Here is a 20,447-nt window from a genome sequence, read left to right on the forward strand (position 1 = left end):
CCTTACCCATAGGATTTCTATATTTGTGTCTGAATCATTCCAAAGTAGTTCAAACGAAGCAAGGTAATGGAAAAGATGATCAAGTATGCTGGTGTCATCGGCGTGGTTAAAGTCAAGATATGCAGTAAAGGAGTTGAACGGTATTGGGATGTCAAATATAGAAACAGAGCCTTGAATAACTTTTTGGTTCGATATGCCTTCAAGAATTTCGAACTGTGCTTGATCTGCAGGAAAATGATCACTTGAAAACACCAAGTCGAGTACATTTTAACAGCACCCTTGAACATAGGCTGGGTTACAATTTGGGAGAGATTAAATGTCAACATGGTATCAATGAGCACATCCGAGCATGCGCTGTGGTGTTGCATTGTTTGCAAGTTTATATCGGGTAAATTAAAATCGCCGAGCAAGATTAGCCTGGCTTCGACTACATGGCGATGCATATACGTGTGCAATGCTTGCAAGCTATCCTTGTCTGAAGATGGGCTGCGATAAACGCAACCAACAAATACTGGGCGAGAAGTGAAGAGAAGCTTGCAAAATATTGCCTCGACTCCGATAACCTCAGGAAGTATTTCAAAGGAAAGGTCTTTTTTTATTAAGATGGCCACGCCTCCCCCACGTGTCGGCCTATCTTTACGAATGATAACGTAGTTGGGGGGTGTTACATCAAAATCCTTTATCTCATTTGTCAGCCACGTTTGTGTCAAAGCTACGAAGTCTGGTTCAATTCCAAGAAGTAAGGATTCAAGCGGTACTAATTTTTGAAGCATGATGCGGGTGTTAATGTTAAGAAATGTTACTTCTTTCGTTGGCTGCGGCGTTGTGGCTCGCCTGGTGCTTCCGCTTCGTCGTTTTTTTCGTGGTTGATGCTGTGACGGCCAGCGGTTATGAGCGCAATATCATTTGTTTCCTCATCCCTTCGGTACAGATCGTCGTTCACTTTTACTTGTCATAGACCAGAAATACTTTGTCTCCAGCTTCTTTTCTTGTTTTCGCAACTTGCCAAAGCTTTTTTCTGATGTCTCTTACTCTATTTGAGAAGTCCTCTCCAACAGAGAAAGCGGTTCCTTTTAGTTTCGTGCAGTTTCTAAGAATGGTTGCTTTGTCTCGGAAGTCGAGGAGTTTTAGTATGACTGGTCTAGTTTTTTGAGCGTCTTGTTTTCCTATCCTGTGAATTCTTTCTATTGGAACGGGTTTTATCTTCAGTATGGTTTAAGTATCTGCTCACTTATAGTTTTTTCGAGGGTTTCGGGGTGTTCGTCTGCCTCCTCCGGTACACCGTACACAACTAAATTTGACCTTCTAGGCCGGTTTTCTAAGTCGTCTATTTTTAACTCCAAGTAGTGAACGGTTTTTTGAAGATTGGTTACTTGGGAGACACAGGACGTGATCTTGTTTTCCAGTAACGTTACTTGTTCTAGTTTGGCCTCAATAGATTTCAACCGTTCTTTTTTTATTTCTTTTATGTCATCTGCAATTACTTGAAGCTGTTTCATGATCTTGGTGATATCGGGTCCCGGGTTTGTTTCAATGTCACCACTGAGAAACAGTAATTCCTTAATACAGGCACACATGTCACTCAATTGTGCACAGCACACATCTGGCTAGGGCATGGCAGCAGTATTAGGCATAGGTAATTTGAACGAATACATTTGCCATAACGCTTGCTCACCTGCGGCAGATAAACAAACGGGTTGAGACGTTGCATCCTGGCAGTGCTGCCGTGCCCTGTGGCTTGAGTTTATTTATTTATTTATTTTTATTTAATACATACTGCAGACCACAGTTGTGGTCCTGGCAGGACGAGCACTTGAATAGCACAATACAAAAAGAGCAAAAGGGACAAAAAAAAAATGAAACGGCGGACATTGCATTGTCAATGCAAGACACAAACAACAACAATAACAAAAAGCGGGGCTATACAGTATCTAATAAGTATGGCTCAGCAATGGAATTCCATTCAGCCACGGTACGCGGGAAAAAGAAAATTTGTAAGTATCAGTATGCGCTCGGTATGGTGTTAGCGATCTAGGGTGATGGTGCCGCGTGTGTCTTGTGGTCAGGGCGGATGTATACAGAGAGGGGTCGATAGCCAATTCATGGTTAATAAGTGAGCAGAGGAAATCAAGACGAAGTTTTTGTCTTCTTAACTGAAGCGTGGGAATGTTATTGGCAATCATTAATTCAGAGGGAGAATCCATTCGACGAAATTTTGAAAAATGAACCTAACAGCTTTCCTCTGAATCTTTTCCAATTTATCAATGTTATTTTTGGTATACGGGTCCCATACTACAGCAGCATACTCAAGTTTTGGTCTAACGTATGAATGGTAGCAAAGAAGTTTAACACTTGGAGGCGAATTACGAAGTTTGTGTCTCAAGAAACACAGTTTTCGAAAAGCGGAGGGGCAGATGTTGTCTATGTGCAAGTTCCAGGAAAGATTATTAGTGAACGTTACGCCTAAGTATTTGAAGCTGTTGACTTGGTTCACCGCGCACGATCCCAGTGTGTACTGAAATTCGAATGGAGATTTTTTACGCGTTATGCGGAGGGAAACAGTTTTCTCTGCGTTGACAATCATGCCCCATTCCCTGCACAAACTGTATATATTGTCCAGGTTTGTGTTAAGTTCTATTTGATCTTGCATGCTGGAGATTTCACGGAATAAAATACAGTCATCTGCAAACAGCCGGACATGAGTGGTGGGTGTAACTACAGTGACGATATCATTGATGTATAAAAGGAAAAGCAACGGCCCCAGAACACTACCTTGAGGCACTCCGGATGTGACAGGAAGACAGCTCGAGGCATGACCATCAATCAAAACATACTGCTCTCTATTCATCAAATACCTAGACACCCACGCTACCAAAATTTCCGGAAGATTTATATTTTTTAATTTTTGAATTAATTTGTCATGAGGAACTTTGTCAAATGCTTTGCTAAGATTAAGAAAAATTGTGTCTACCTGAACATTATTATCAAGGGCCTTTGCAAACTCGTCTGTGACGGTGACCAGTTGAGTCACAGTCGAATAGCCTTTCCTAAAACCATGTTGGAAGCTTGTTAGAATCGAGTGTCTTTTTAGGAATTCAAGAATACGGTTGGCTATGATATGTTCAATTAATTTGCAGCATGTTGAAGTTAAAGATATAGGACGGTAATTATCCGGAATTAATCGTTCCCCTTTCTTAAAGATAGGGATGACTCTAGCTATCCTCCAGTCACGTGGTAGTGTTACAGTTAACAAGGACGCTTGGAATATTACAACAACAAATTTGGCGATGCATTCGGCATAACGCCGAAGAAACACATTCGGAAGGTCATCAGGACCGGAGCATTTTTTTGCTTTCAAGTTTAAAAGCATTGAAACCAAACCAGAATAAGAAATGAAATTCGCTTCACACGGTTCAAACAAAAACGTTTCTGGCACACACATTGCTGAATTGGCAAACACGCTCTGAAAATAAATGTTGAAGTGATTTGCGATGTCACTGCGATTTGTAACCGTGCGCCCTTTGACAGAAATTGACATCACTGGCTTTTTGTTATCGGATAGATAACTCCAGAACTTTGTTGGGTCACTTTTAATGAAGTTTGGCATTAACGTTTTAAAGTAATAGTCTTTGGATTGTTGCACTTCACTTGCCAGGCTTCTTTGTAGCTTTTGGATCACATTTCGCTGGGCATGCCTCTTTTTCAATCGTTTAATTTTCCGCTTTAGATGGATGATACTGCGCGTCATCCAAGGTGTGCGTTTGTTCGTTTTTTTACGTTTGTTCGGTACAAAGTTGGTGATACAGAATCGCATACTTCCAAAAAGCGATCCCAAAGAGCGCATGAGTCATTGACATCATCGCTGAAGTCAACTAAGGCCGCTTCCATATGTTCAATCACGCAAGCATTGTTTGCTCTAGAATAATCTTTAAAAGTTTGAACGGACGTTTTTTTATAACAAACGAATTTCAGTAGCGGAATAGATACGCTGACAAGGCTATGATCCGATAACCCTTGTTCTATCAATACAGTATGCTCAGAAAAGTCGCGATTCACAAACACCAAGCTCGACTGTCCTTGTACACGAGTAGGTTGTTTAACTAGTTGAATTAGGTCGTGTGTGAGCATGATGTTAAAAATAGTATTCTCATTTTTGCTAGGCTGCGTACAACTTTGCAACCGTTCCCAGTCGATGGTGGGCAAATTGAAATCACCTATCAAAAATATTTTTTTATTAAGATACAGGGACATATGTTCTTGCAACGTGATTAGATAATCTGTAGCTGAGTCTGGAGGCCTGTAGCACACGTACAAAATAAACCTATGGCCCCAGCACGTAATCTGTAGGCATGAACATTCAAGATTGCTTATATTGGCTAGAATCTTAGCCTCTAATGGCGGCTTTACTAGGACGGCTACGCCCCCTCCTCTGGTGGCCCTGTCTTTGCGAAATACGTTGTAATGGGGCGGGAAAACTTCATCACCAATTTCGCTTCTCAACCAAGTTTCAGTTATTACGGCTATGTGCGGATCATGTTGCAATAATTGAATTTCCAGTGACTCCATCTTATTAATGACACTACGTGCATTTATATTTAGTAGCCTTAGTTGTTTTTCATTCACCACATTTTTTATGTTTGAGCAAGACGATGTGATCCTCGCAGTGAGTGAATCGGCGGAGCGTACAGTTGAGACACTGGCATGCCTTTCAATTAGCTCTGTAATTGCCCTTGGCTTCCCGTATTTGGGCGGCTTGACTCTGCGATTTCGTTTTTTTGGACAGGAACTTTGTCGTTTTTCTCGTCATCCCAGACATAGGCCTTTTAAAGCAAAGCTTTCTACCTCTACCCCCCAAGGGCTCTTTCGCGACCGTTGGTGTCACCAGAAAACTCCAGAGAACAAATAAAAGAATTTGCTGGCACCGCCGGGAATCGAGCCTGGAACTAATAGACTAACAAAGCGAGAGCCCGTTGTCTTACCGATTCAGCTACGAGCCCACGCTAACACGGGAAAACAAATGGTGTACTCACCAAGCACATCTACGGGTTTGCCCCCTGCCTTCTCGCTGAATGCCACGTGAGAGCGTCACACGGCCACTCACGCCCGTCTAGCGGCCCTGTGCGCACCTTGCTCATGTGCTAAGAGTTACAAAAATTAAAGGAAGCTCACAACAATCCATGGAATCTCACTTTTAGTACACCAATGTGCTAAAGCCTGTGGCCTCCAGTGTTCACGTAAAAAATCACAGCTCCTTGTCGTCCGCCCTCACGCCAAATCAAGGAATACATTCAAATACTCCTTGATGACCAGGCCATCACTCCAAACCCCAGCATCAAGATCCTGAGCCTACATTTCCAGGCCAACACCAACAGTGACGTCTCCTTGCAGCGCCTCAAAAAGAACATTATTCTAATCATACACATGATCAGGCGAGTTGCCACCAAGAAGCGAGGCCTAAAAGAATCCGGTACCTTTCGATTAATTGAAGCTTTTGTCCTCTCGAGAGTTACTTACGACAAACCCCTATCTTCTTCTCGACGAGGAAGACATAGAGATGCTTTATATAATGATTACAAAGGCGGTTGAGCAGGCCATTGGTTTCTCACGAGTGCGTCCACACTGAGGCTGCTTAGCACGGGCTCCACAACACGGTGGATGAGCTGATAGAAGGCCATCTTTCTAACCAGAAGATCCGACTCAGAACTGCGGTGAGTAACCGCATGCTTCACCAGATTGGCTGGGCAGCCCAGAATGTCACTCCGCTTGACGTACTCCCAGACTCTTGGCGACTAAAACTAAAGATGCTCCCTTTGCTTAGAAATATGAACCCCTCACATGACGAGGGTCACCGAAAAGCACGGGCTCAAGCGCTAAACACCACCCTCGGTGGGGCTTATGCAGTTATCTACACAGACTTCTTCTAACATCGAGGGCAGCAACACGCAATCATCGTGGCTACCTCCAGAACCAACCTCCTTGCGTGTACCTCGCTTAGGACCCAACAAATGACGGCAGCAGAAGAGGCAGCCATCACCTTGGCTCTCACTCAACGAGGGGTTCGGAGGGTAGTCACCGATTCCCAGCAAGCCTACTGGAATTACCAGTCGGGGTGGTGTCCTGACCTGCACTGTGCGTGCTAAAAAACCACTTCCCAAACGGTTCCGTTCAGCTCATCTGGACACCGCCTCACGCTTCAATGGAGGGCAACCAATACGCCCACCCAACAAGCCTGCGCTTTTACCTCCCGTGCTATGGAGCTGCACGAGGACAGTCACCCGCTTGTCACGTCCAGGAAGATAATCCAGCATTATCGCCTTCTGACACAGACCGTACCTTCTCCTTACCCTGACCTTTCCAGAGAACAACAAACTACCCTACGGCTCATACAATCCGGGCTCCTTCCCACAGCCTATGCGTCTTCACGTAATGCATCCGAATCGCTACGACGCTGAATGTGAATTTTTCTCAGAAGTAGGAATACTCCGCCCCGTAATCGGGGTGTGCGACTTGAGCCCTGAGCACCCTCCTCTCTTTCCGTCAACTACCCAACAAGAGCAATGGGAGATGCTGCGGTCCAGGCCCTCTCTACCTACCCAGCTTCAGCGGGTGGACAGAACACAGGCCGCGCGGACTGCATATGGGCCGCACAGAAGAAGGAATTACTCCCCAAGACTACACTCTGGGCCGTTCAGAAATCTGAACAGAAGTATTGCTTCCTCCTCCTTCTCAGCCGCAAGTCTCGTCGCCTCCGTCCGCGGCGCAGAGACAGAGAAGTCAGATCGTCTAACACCGGGTTGGAGCTTACTTTGATTTTATAAAAAAAAAGTTTCAACTCTTGCTACACCAATACAACTCAAACAAACACCGTTCATGCATCATGCATTGATTTAACCTTACCAAGAATATCTCTTTGAAGTAATAAATGGTGTGGTTAAGTGTATTTCACTTCTCTCTTTGGTTGTACTATTTGTAGAGCGATGTGAGTGATATTAAGTGACGTCGCATGAGCAATCGTTATGGGTGCCGTTTACAGCTTTGCTTTCCAACCACATTCACGGGCTGGATTGGCGCGATTTTTTTGTTTATGTATAATTTATCAAAAATGAGCGAAGTTTTGTCTCCGTTATCGCGGTTTTCCTTTGAACTTTGCCAGAGCTTCCTTCTCAACTCTCTCAGTCTTTTTGAAAAATCCTCGCCTATCGAATAATTGGTGCCTTTTAATTTGATTCCTTTTTTCAAAATGGCAACTTTGTCCCTTGAATCCAGCAGCTTCAAAATTACTGGCCTTACTTTTCCGGGCGATGGCCTTCCCAGCCTATGAATGCGCTCTATACCCACTGGATCCAAATCAAGAATGCCTTTGACTATCTTTTGGTTTACAGTATGCTCCAGCGTGTCGCTACTTACGTCCTCAGCTTCAGGGAGTCTGTAAATGATAAGGTTAGACCTTCTGCTACGATTCTCGAGGTCGTCTAGCTTGTTCTCAAGGGTTTGAATTGTAGTAGACAAGGAAGCAATCTGTTCCTGGCATGAGGAGACCTTGGTTTCAAGTATGTTGAGGGGTGTCCAGTCTTTATACCACTCCAATCTGCCAGCAGCGCCGTCTTCACGTTGTGGCGATCTGCGTCAGCGCATGAAGTCACCGAAGCATGCCTGTTTCCCGGCAAATCGCCAAACGTAGATTCCAAGTGCGCAATGCGCACATGATGCGCTTGGTGGCTGGGAAGTGGTGCGCCGTCGAATCCAGATAGGAGAGCCGGGTCTTCGCTTCCTGCTTGCGTGAGCAACAGGACGCCAATTAAGTGTATACACTTCACGTCTGCGAATACGGCTGCTCTTCTTGGCTAGCAAGTTAGTTGATAAGAGACCTCAGCCTTCAGTGAAAATCGGAGAGGGCTGTACACAAGCCCTGTACGGAGACGACGCACAAGCGAAGCGAGAAACCCGCACTCTCTCGTTCGCTCAGCTGCAAGCCGGACAGCAACAACACCGCTCACATGAGACGCACCATTTTTCGAACAGAGGTAAATAAGAGAATATTGCATAAGCATTTCATTAAGACGTATTCAAGAACAACAAATATTCGCGTGCTATAGACAATTTGGATTATCGGATGTAATTTTGCACGCATTTTTTACTTGGTACAATTATTCATTTCTGGACGCTGCTGGTTTTGACCTCTGTGCGGACAAACTCTTTGTAGAAATATCAGATACGCCTGATTAAGTTGAGCAGAAATTGGCTTTCCACTTAAACTTTCTGTTGGATTTTCTGTTTACTTCTACATCGGAACATCGTTCAGTCACTGTGGCGGTCGCGATGTCGTTTATTATTCTAAATACACTTCCTCCATCGGTGTACTTGAACAAATTCATTAGGATATTTGAACGTCTAACGCGGGATTTCGCCCTGGCCTCAGGAAACTGATACTTACTCCGGTCAGTTCATCCCCAATATTAAACGTGAAGCACATGAATTTGTAAAAGGAGTATCGTCCCTCAATGTACCAGGGTTTACCCTTCGCGCTTGTCCGCGTCTTGGCGTGGTAGATACATTTTCTCCTCATGCAATTATGCTCTTGTGGGACAAATGTTGTTCATGTGCGATGTTCCTCAGAATGTCCACCTATACTTCCAGGTTTAGATTTCTTGTTTTTTTAACCTGGTCCCTTATGTCTTTCTTTCAGATATGTCAAGTTGTTGCGGTTGTGCGGTACCATTTTTTGTAGTAGGACAGCAGCCCATAAAGACAAAAGCCCAGCTCCGCCCTTCATCCACTACAGAATAAATCTTTGCCTTGACCGCAGCTAAGGTATAGTCATTGAGTCGAGCTTGGTGTTGGGCGGATTGGCATCGGTGCTTTTTTAAACAGAGGGCGCTGAAATTGACAAAAGACGGCCACACAATAAAGGATACGGACAGCTGAAACGGCAGCTCTCAGATCCCGTTCCACCGTTTCTGTTAAAGCCTGTCGTCCCTTGTCAATTTTAACGCACTCTGTTTAAGTCATTCATTCTTCATGACTTTGCCTCGTGATTGGTTTGCTCTTATTGTCCCCTGTTTATTTTCACATAATACGCGCACGCGTGTCTGCATCCTTAGCCTATTGTTTAGTAATGGATCCGTTAAAGAAATATCCCATCGGTAATCAGAAGTTCTGAGATATTATCACAATATTCCATTTTGTCGGCGTGACTACTTCTACACACCCTGTCGGCGCACACAGTTTTCGTGCAGACCTACCCCATACCAGCTCCGCTGTAATGACTTCACTGGTCAACCAGCACATCACATCGTAAAGGGCATATATTCAGAAAATGTTGCGCCCCACGCAGAAGGCGGCCGCGAGCTACGTCTTTTGTTGCAACAGTGGGAGCAGATTCGCGGTCACGCATGAGACGGTCACACAGTGCCACAGCAGCGGCTGCCCGAATACAGAAAGCACGTCATGAAAAAGATAGTGCCCAGAGATGTCTGACAACGAAGTAAAGACAGGCATGCACAAGCGCTCGTGGCGCGCAAGTGTCGTGAGCCTCAATGGCGATCTGTGGCGGCAGATTGCGTAGCAATGCAATTATGCGCCAGCACGTCACGCTCTTCAGATCCCGCAAACTTTTGCGGCCGACTGTACATACCGCGCAGCAATGCTATCTCAAGCATCCACGCCGACTGTTTCCGCATTGCAGTTCAGAAAAGTGACCTTGAAGGTCATGAATACCCCCACAGGAAAACAGAACATTGCTCGTAACGCAACACTCCAAGGTGTGCTCACCGCTGTTCAGTTGCAGTAATGCTCTCGTAAGAAGTCCTCAGCTGTGCTGCGTGTTTCTTCGTGTGAAACATCCTCTCTTGATTACTTCATTCCTCAGATACATTTAAAGAAATGTACATTTCTTGACATTTAGAGAAAAAACGAACAACTATGGGCTCGGGCTGTCGTCGTCTAATGTCTTCGTCGTAACCATCGTCTCATGTAGCCACGGTACTAAAACTCCGGGGCGCTCGTTTACGCCTCGCGCTAGAACGTAACGCGTACTAAAAAATACACCGGGACACTCGTTCACGCCTCGCGCTGGGACGCTTCATAACGCGCATTGAAAAAAACACCGGGACACTCGTTTACGTATCGCGCTAGAACGTTTCGTGCTTCAAAGACGTGAGACATTTACAGCAAACCTGTATACCTCTGCCCCCAACGTTGACAAGAACGCCAAGGCGCCAAGAATACACTTATACATGGCATGCTTTGCAGCCTTCCCAGGTCTCACGTTGGTGGAGAGAGATTGCCCGGAATTTTTTGTGGGTGGTGTTTGCTACGCTCTGAGATTTGGAAATGCCAGTAATCGCATAAGAAATTATTTTACAGCTTTACCAATACTTAAGAAAAACCGAACGGGATTTAGACAGATTTCGTCCTATTTAAACACAATATGCCATGTCTCGTTTTTTTCTTTTTTTTTATTGACATGAGATGCGTATCATATGAGGGTACGTCTTATGTCACTTCTGTCTCAGAATAATGACTGCACCTAATGAAGAGCAGTACTGGTAATATTGAGTCTGCTTATTCCCAAGCTATATGTGATTGATCCAGGTGTAATTTTGCAGTAGATAGTTTTCTCTTGCTAGTAATATTCTTTTTTGTTCATTTCTGGCATTGTCCTCCATGCGGACGCACCATTAGTGATAATACCGAACACCACCGACGATGTTCAGCAAAAGTTGGCTTGACACTTGGATGTTTTTCCTTACACTCCGTATTTATTTCTCTTTTATCGTAACCTCAATCAAGTCATTGTGGTGGTCGCAGTGTAGGCTATTATTCAGAAAACGCTTTCTCCGTCGGTGTGGCTCACCTGGCGCATTGGGATATTTTAGCAATGTCTAATGACAGCTTTCGGACTGGCATCCGGAAGGGAGAACTCACTTCTTTGAGTTAAACCTCCATAATTTACGTGGAACGGATTTTATTTCGTTGTATATTCCTCGCCCAATTTATTTGCCCTCATTATTCCCACTTTTCAACGTGCTCGCGAGGTAGACCAATTTTCTCGCATCCAATTAGGCTCTTTCCTGAAAATTCTTGCCCACGTGCGTTGCACTAGAAAATGTACCCTGTCACTGAACACTTTAGCTTTTTTTTATTTTCGCAGTATCGCCATTTTTTTCTGTCTTTCACATCCTTGAACAAAAGGTTCACGCATGTGGCGTGATCGTGACTTGCAGTATGGCAGCCGAACATAAAAAGCCATGCCAAGCTGCACACTTCATTCACCATTGAATAAGTCTTTCGCTTGAGCTTAGCCAAAGAATATCGTTCGGTGTGGTGTAAATCGTTACCAGTTTTTGACGGTCGTAGCCGGCATTCTTGACTTGTAGAGTTGAAATTATCGGTGCGGGAATTATGTGCGTTCAATGCGGCATGTTTAGTGGTATTACATTGGCTGCACAGAATACAAGAACATTAACATTTTTCTTCATGCTATCTGAAGAATTGTACGGAGAAGAACTGTCTGAAGAATTGTACAGTGAGGATATAAATATTCTGAAATTCTGGTGTTTATAAATTTTTGCATTCTACGTACATAATCGGCGGGACAGGGAAGAAATGGCCGTGGACTGCCAAAAATAACTCTCTTTAATTCGATTTTTGCAATTTCTCTCCGGTTCCAAGCTGATGCTGCACAGGTGTTGGTATTGCGCTAGCAGCCAGAAAGCCAGAACACGTGATGTAGTTTTAGAAATTACTTGGAGCCAAGAAACAGGAGTCCTAAAACTGTTTTACATTTTCTTGGAACATTGGTATTTTGCAACAGAAGACGCACCATGGTTCGCTTCTTTGGACTTTTTCTTCTGCTTGTCGTCGCTGCCGTACTGGGTAAAGCTTTGTAATTGTTTTATCGGAGAAATATGCGCACTATGGCGCTGGTTTTTTACGCCACTTTTGTGTTTTGTACAGTTCTATAACCTAATGCGAAATATATATATATATATATATATATATATATATATATATATATATATATATATATATATAGATCAGGAGACCTCTGGTTTACAAAACTAGAAAAATTCATTTGTGGTCACATTTTATTTCACTGAGCAGCGTGCATCGTTAGTAATACAAAGTGTCCGAATAATGGAGCATTAGTTCTAGCCTATAAAAATGTTGTGAGCGAGTAGTTGTAATGACAAAATGGGGATTCATAAATCAAAAACGCACGGCGGTTTTCACAACGCACCCGGTGAGTTATACAGCCCTTTCTTTCTCAACAACGCAGCAGGCTTAACTACTTACGTATGCGTTTGAGGTGACCTATCATTTGCAACAACTGAACGACTTAAGCGTCCATTGGGCACAGGGGTTTTCGGTACATAGATGCATATACTACACAGGTGAGTAGCCTATGTTTTTCACATATACCGCGGTATCGATACTACACTTCTCAACTGGTGATGTCTATCGCTCTCAATGCCACGGATTCTTAATTTTTTACAAGCGTACATGGGCGGAAATACACACGAAAATATGACGTATAAATGAAAGAAAGGCATTTTCTGCGCTCAAGGTGCTGACAAGATCCAACTACATATTAAAAGAACTTCTTAGAAGGTATAGTAATTCGCAAATACTTCAAAGAATTGCGTAAGGGCGTCATTACACAGGTGAAACATTTATACTTTTGCAGGTGCTCTTCAGACTATAGCAATGCAGAGCCTCTGCAATGTGATGGTTGTTATGAATTAAACAATCAAGATTTAAGATGACGTTGATATTTTATTTTTAAAATTGTGAGTTGTAGAAGTACACTCCAACCACCTAATTACTGCGTATATTTAAAAAAAAAACTGTTCTTGTAGGCCACTTTAATGCCCCCCCCATACCGAGTGGGGATACAAACGGGACACCGTTAAGGGGCGTAAACTTTGTCTAGAGGCCCAACAAAAAGGTCTCAGCCTTGTTACAGAGCCATTGTACCCAACCCATATCGGCAATAGTGTGAGTGGAGAAACGACGCCTGACCAATGCTTCACTAAAAACATGCGGAGAGACTCCATGTGGCTTAACACGCTAGAAAATCTTGGTAGCCACCATTACATCGTAGCCATCACGAGCGTTTCCGGAGGCGTCACGTGTAAACCTGGCAAAGTGCTTCCACTGGTCGACTAGGACAGAACGCAGCAGAACGCGCCTTTCAGTCTGACTCAGAAAATACGACCCGGGAGCGGCAAAGATAGAAAAATCTACCCGGGAGCGGCAGAGATAGAGAAATCGACCCGTGAGTGGCAGAGATAGTCTAGTCGATATTAAGACATGGGCGGAGCAACTACGTTGAGATGCCGACACAGCTACCCGCAGAGGCAGACCTGTTTCAAGCAGACGCACGGCTTCTTCGCATGTGGGAGGCCAAGAACAGTCTACGACAGCGACTCCGCAAATATAAACTAAATCACAACTTGCGTCGTCGGCTGCCCGGCTTGACAGGGAAATGGAAGACTATACTCAGCAACTCTTGCAACAAAATTGGCACGTGGCTTGTGATCGCATGGAGAGAGAGATCGGAATGGTTAGACATGGCGAATCATGCGTTGTCTAATAGACCCTGACAAAATAAGACCACGCAACGACACAGTCTAAACTTTCTTCTCCACAAATTTAACGGAACCAACAAACAACTTCTCCAGGCCCCTCGGGATCGCTACATTGCCCCTTCGGGCACCGAAACGCTCCCCCCTCACTCGGGCAGGGACAACACCTCCCTCGACAGCTCCATCACCTCAACCGAGCTATGGGACGCCATTGCGGCCCTCCATATCGGCTCAGCGCCGGAAGCTGACGGCACAATAAATGAGATACTCCGCAACCTAAATGACTCTATCGAGAATTTCACGCGCTACTTTAATGTTTGTTGGTACTCGGGCCACATTCCCGTTCAATGGAAAGCGGCCAGCGTCACCACCATCCCTAAACCAGGCAAAAAGCTCCAAAATAAGTACCTTCATCCAATTTCCCTCCCCTCGTGTGTAGGAAAACTCCTGGAACATGTCATCCTAAATAGGATCAACGCTTACACGGAAAATATTCTTTATATCCCCACACCATGATTGGTTTCCGCCCCAAACTCTCCACACAAGATGTTAGGCTTCGGCTGAAACACGACGTTATTGGTGGAGCGCGCTCCACGTCAACAGATACCTGTTTCGATAACGTCAAACATTCGGTAATCCTAAAGAATATCAACAGTATGGGGGACGGGAATAGGGTCTACAACTACATTCGCGACTTTCTCACCGATCGACCAGCAACTACCGCGATTTGCGGACTTAAATCATTCAAAATTCACCTAGGCAGTAGGGGAACCCCAAAGGGCTCGGTTCTTTCCCCCTTCCTTTTTACTTGGCAAGGATCGGTCAGCCCATCTCCTCAATAGCACAGAAGAGCTCCAGCATAGTCTTTACGCCGACGATGTAACACTGTGGGTTTGCGGCGGTAGTTACGGTGACATTGAGGACACTCTCCAGCAAGCCATAAACACGGTCGAAAAATACGTTGCACCCCGGGGCCTCAGCTGCTCACCTGAAAAATCAGAACTTCTTATGTACCGTCCCACCAGTAGAGGGAGGAAATCTACTTCCAATCCCCCTTCAGTCCAACTTTTTGCCGCTGGTTCGCACCGCATTCCCATCGTCTCGAGTATTCTCGTTCTGGGACTTCGAATACAAGCGAATGGACATATTTCCGCAACCTTGCTAGCGCTCGAAAAATTGTGCACCAAACAACCAGGCTAATATCCAGGATAGCTAGTCGCAACCACGGCATGAAAGAATCTAACCTCCTACGCATCGTACAGGCCTTTGTAATAAGTCGGGTGACGTACGCCACTCCGCACCTCCGGCTATAGCGGGCATAGGCAATTAAAATAGACGCTCTCCTCCACAGGGCCTACACGAGGGCCATCGGTCTCCCACTAAGCACGTCCACCGAGTGCTTTGAGGCCCTGAGAATTACAAATAGTTTGGATGAGCTCATCGAGGCTCAACGGCTAGGACAACTCGTACGGCTTTCCTACACCACAACGGGGCGCCATATACTCGACTCGCTGGATATATCTCACCCCCACAGCGCGCCTACTAGTTTCACGATCCCGTCAACAATAAAGGAAAACATTCAAGTCTACCCGTTCCCGCGTAACATGCATCCTATACATAACAAGGATCGGCGAGAAGCCAGAGACCGTGCCCTGCAAAGACGCTTTGCGAAAGTCGAGCACGTTGCCTACGCGGACGCGGCTGATTACGCTGGTTGCGAAGCAATGGCCATAGCGGTGGTCAACAACCAGGGTAACACCATTGCCTCCTGCTCTATCCGCACGAAAGACTCGGTGGTTGGAGAAGAAGCAGCCATTGCTCTAGCAATGGTTGCTTCCAGAAAAATCAAGACAACCATCATCGACTCCAAATCAGCGATTATAAATTTCTCACGAGGACGCATATCAAAGAGGCGTCCGCATTCCTAATTATTGCCACCTCAAATACCGGACAGGCAAGGTCAACTTTATTTGGACCCCCGCCCACTCCGGCCTTGCAGGGAACGAGTTTGCGCGCGAAGCCGCTGGAGGCTTTACCGACCGAGCGGACGGCATCTCCGATGCGGAGCTCGTCCCCATGTCAGGCAGGGACAGGCTATTATCATGCAGTGACATTGGCGGCCATTATTGTTTAGGCCGGGCCCGCTTCCCACCCCCACACCCATCACTCAGTAAGCAGCATTCAGTGATCTGGCGACTCCTACAGACCCACTCGTATCTAAACCCACGTGTGTATAGCTATTGCTACCCAGGGCGCTACTCCCCCCGAGTGTCATAGATGTCAGGAACGAGCGGACCTGGCGCACATGTTATGGCAATATCCGCAGGCGATCACAAATGGCAGCACAAACACTAATAGTGAGCAGTCGGAGACCGTGCTGCTCAGCTTCTGCCCGGAAGATCAACTCTGGGCTGTCCAGCTGGCTGAGGACGCTGCCAGAGCACAAGGGTTAACGGCCGACGACTAAGCAACACAGTTGGAAAACTGAATAAAGTTTATTCTTTCTTATATTGTCACAGGACATGGCGGACAATGCCTCATAGTGTCATAGCCCACCATCCTGTTACGCGGCGGAGGGTTTCACTTACGGAGCACACTGTAGATGGCGCGCAGCGAATTTACCCAAAGTTCCCCGCGCGGAGGCTCGTCGGCGGCGCGTCGGCAATGCGGCTTTTTCGTCTGCTTTATCGGAGGATGCTTTGGGCCTGTTTTGGCGCAGCTTCGAGTCCGTTGCGCGCTTCCTTCGAACGGCTTGATTAACTTGTTCGACAGCTCCTCCTGCGTAACCGGCCCCCGACGGAATTAAGTGGTCGAACGGCAAAGATACGTTAAGGTTTGGTTTTCAGTGCGGAAAACGAAATGTAGAGAGCACATACAGATATCTGTCAGATAGAGAAACGCTAACTTTTGCTCACTGCTTGCCACGAATGGTACTCCGTTTTCTAAATTGATGAATACCAATTCGGTTGTGTTTTAAGGGGTATTACAAAAGGCGAAAGGAGCAAGTGATTCTGATAAATAGCGATTATAAAAGTTCCCTCAGCTTTCTCGCAATTCTCAAACTTACGACACGAACTAGTTTTAATCGGCATAAATTGCAATCTCTAAGCTCACATGCCGAATTGTTTCGGTGTCTGCGCTTGTGTCGCGCGCTGGTGTAGCCCCGAGCTAGCACATCAGGATGGCTCGGCTCCGCTGTCTCAACCTTCAAAAAGCTCTCCTATCCGTTTTCTTTCTGCCGACACACGGCCGGGCTACAGCGGCGGCATCTGCCTCTGTAGCCTGGCCGTGGCCGACGTTTCTGCTGCGTTCGGGACGCCGCACCCACGAATTCCGGGTAACGGCTGCCAGAATCTCTGCCTTCACTTTTTTTGGAGCCCCGTGTGTGAATTCAAGTGACGTCGCATGGGCAATTGTTGTGGGTGTTGTTTAAATCTTTGCTTTCCAACTACCTTCGCAGCGTGGATTGTAGCCAATGTTTTAATTACTGACGAGCGTCCCCAAGAACCCTGAAAAGTTTAAAAGTAGCAAAGACTGGGAGTAAACATGTATGTTATATCTCTCGTGGAATCACCTAGCTCTTGATTTCATAAATGTTACTGAACAGTGATAAGAAACCTATGCAAAACGAGCGAACTGTCTGTTTTTAATTTTCCATAATCGAGAGTTTGCGCCCAACGAACTGCTTTTTTCACCTCTCCTAACAGCCTTCTTCGCAACGCCGGGAATGGCCCTCGGTGGCGGAGGTGGCGGAGGCCGAGCTGAAGACGCAATGGCCCGCGCCGAGGAACTCGCTGCAGCTCGCAGCGTTTCACTGGATGCAGAGCAATAAACGTTTCCAGTGCAAGTCTCCTACATATATGTGATGCAACCGGCTAACGCAAGTCCCTCATATTTGCAAGGATTGAAGCTTATTATTTATATGAGGTGTACACACGAATGTCCGCAAACCGCACACTTTGCCTTACTTTGTTCACAAAGGTTACAAGGCTTCTAGAATTGGGCCACCTGCAATGCCCCGTCTTCAATGGCACACCCCTGAACAATATTTCCAATACACCATGTAGAAAATGAATAGAATAGAAATAGAAAATGAGGGGCTCGTTGAAAATAAGACAGAAATAAGAGTTGGCAGTCAAGAAAACCTCGGGAAGCAAAGGGGAGGTTGCGGTAAGTTATTGAAATAGATAACGAATTTGAAAGAAAGAAAGGAAGTGGAGAAAAAATGCCCGCCACGTGGGATCCGAACCCACGACCTCCAGAATACCGGTCTGGTGCGATAACCACTACGCTACCGGCGGGGCGATTTTCCCCTCCACTTTCTGGGGTATTTAAGTTAAGGTATTTTTTTGTTTCCTGTGCTTGGGGGTGGTAGCCAGCGCCACTCGGACTACTCGGGGTGAAGGGGACCTTCTTTTTAACCCCCGGGCCGTGACTCGAGTGTCTACGACATGTCAAGAGTGGTCGACCAGCGTTGAACCCTCTAAAGCTTCCTATGGCACAAAGACTGCCAGAACAGAGGCCCTCGCTATGCATATAGCGAATCAGAATAGGAAATGAGGGGCTCGTTGAAAATAAGACAGAAATAATAGTTGGCAGTCAAGAAAACCTCGGAAAGCAAAGGGGAGGTTGTGGGAAGTTATTGAAATAGATAACGAATTTGGAAAGAAAGAAAGGAAGTGGAGAACAAATGCCCGCCAGGTGGGATCCGAACCCACGACCTCCAGAATACCGGTCTGGTGCGATAACCACTACGCTATCGGCGGGGCTACTTTAGCCTCCACTTTCTGGGGTATTTATGTTCAGGTGTTTTTGTTTCCCACTTTCTTATTTTCCAAATTCTTTATCTTAACTAACTACATTCTTCCCTTTGCTTTCCGAGGTTTTCTTGACTGCCAATTCTTAGTTCTGTCTTATTTCAACGAGCCCCTCATTTCCTATTCTGATTCGCTACACACACACACACACATATATATATATATATATATATATATATATATATATATATATATATGCTACACACACACACACACACACACACACATATATATATATATATATATATATATATATATATATATATATATATATATATATATATGTGTGTGTGTGTGTGTGTGTGTGTAAATAGATTGTTGCTCATCCTTCAACCATCGTTCGAGCCATTGGCTCGGCCGCCACGTTACATTTGGGGGAGAGTGCGGGTCGTCATCCCCGTCCTGGGCCAAGCTTCGCACCTCATCGGCATCGCTGTAGTCATCGAGGGTGCGTGAACCGCTTCGGGCAGCCCCAGCCCCACCGCTACAAGAACTCGACGATGTCCCCCCGCCCCGTGTCCCCAGTCCGTGACGAGCCGATCCGACGACGACGTTTGACTTGACGACGACGACGACGTGTCCCCAGCCCTGTGGTCCGACGTGGTAGCAAGCCCTCACCGGTTCGTCATTCCTTTGTGGGAGCGTCGCTGCTGTGCGCCGGAGCTCACCAAACATGCCTGGTGGCAAGAGCTCACCATCCCTTACATGCCTGGTGGCAAGAGCTTCACTGTATATTCTCATCACATCGTTCACCTTCACCGAGCTCATCATGCTACCGCGGCCTCGACCGGGACGGTCGCCTTCAAGGAAAGGGGCATTTTGCGCCATCAAAGACGTGGCGTCACGAACAAGCTTCTCGAACAATGTGGCGTCACGAACAAGCATCTGCGGCGACGACGAAGCTTTGTGGGGCATGCTGCCTGGCATGCTTGGTCCTCACATTGCTCATCTGCGTCCCTATCGTCACCGCGCTGCAGCTTCGACCGGGACGGTCGCCCTCTACCGGGGGGGTAATGTCACGGGACACCTAGGCGGCCAATGCCCCATCATGGCTCATCTCAGAAGACGACGAGGACGACTAAGAAGTGGCTGGCTCGCAGTGCGCGCTGTTATGGCCGCATTCCGAATTCTGTAAATAGATTGTTGCTCATCCTTCAACCATCCTTCGAGTCATTGGCTCTGCCGCCACGTTACATTATATATATATATATATATATATATATATATACATATATATATATATATATATATATACATATATATATATATATATATATATATATATATATATATATATATATATATATATATATAAACTTATAAACTTTTATTTGGACTCCCTGGTCAGAGCTACCGAGCGCGCCCTCCCACTGCTCGTCGGAGGTTATTAAAGGGAAAGGGTCAAGACGGCAGACCCACATAGAGTGGGGGACTGTAGCACGGCTATTACACACGAGGCAGTTAAGCGAAAACTACAGGAGGGATGAATGTGGTAAGTACCGCCCTGAAAAGGGAGAGTGTGGGTTTGCAGAAGTCGCCAGGTGTGTACGTTGTTGTGAATGGGTGAGTTCTGGATGTGCGGGGGGAGGCGGTAATAGGTGGCGACATGGTGGAACGTTCTCAGTATATCCCTGGCGGATCTGGCCCTATGGTAGGGGAAGTGGCTGGGGCCCGCTCGGATCGTGAGTCCTCTCGCAATGTCATAGGTGACAGATAATTGTGTGTATCGTAGGTCCGGTCAGTGGTAACTGCCGTCGGCAGCACCGGCCTCCAGAGGGTAAAAAATTCACAACCCTGCACGTCGCTTCAACCACTCTCGCACAAGTGGTAACAGCTTTCGCCAAGCCCCAAATACACTCTTCACTACCCACGTGCGCGCTAGGCGTGCATATCATTACGCGTTTTCGCGCTAAAGCAACACGAAGGAAGGATCAGTTCCAGTAAATATGCCAAATGGAGTGACACGGGCTCCAAAACGCCATTGGGGATAAACTAAAAGCGAAAGCGAGATTCATGAGTGCCTACAAGGTAAACGGGAATC

At 46.1% G+C, this 20,447-nt stretch overlaps 1 protein-coding gene and 1 pseudogene across 2 annotated transcripts in view; one reads left to right on the forward strand and one right to left on the reverse strand.

The window, feature by feature from the left end:
- The window catches only part of LOC144138596 (uncharacterized), a 71,040-nt gene that overhangs the window by 15,579 nt on the left and 35,014 nt on the right, over nucleotides 1-20,447 (forward strand). The gene's annotated exons all lie outside the window — the stretch shown is intronic.
- Nucleotides 748-10,864, reverse strand: LOC144155449 (uncharacterized; annotated as a pseudogene).

This window comes from Haemaphysalis longicornis, unplaced genomic scaffold (assembly GCF_048455015.1).
Source record: "Haemaphysalis longicornis isolate Haplotype H1 unplaced genomic scaffold, Haemaphysalis longicornis Haplotype H1 scaffold_1, whole genome shotgun sequence".
Taxonomy (NCBI): Eukaryota; Metazoa; Arthropoda; class Arachnida; order Ixodida; family Ixodidae; genus Haemaphysalis; species Haemaphysalis longicornis.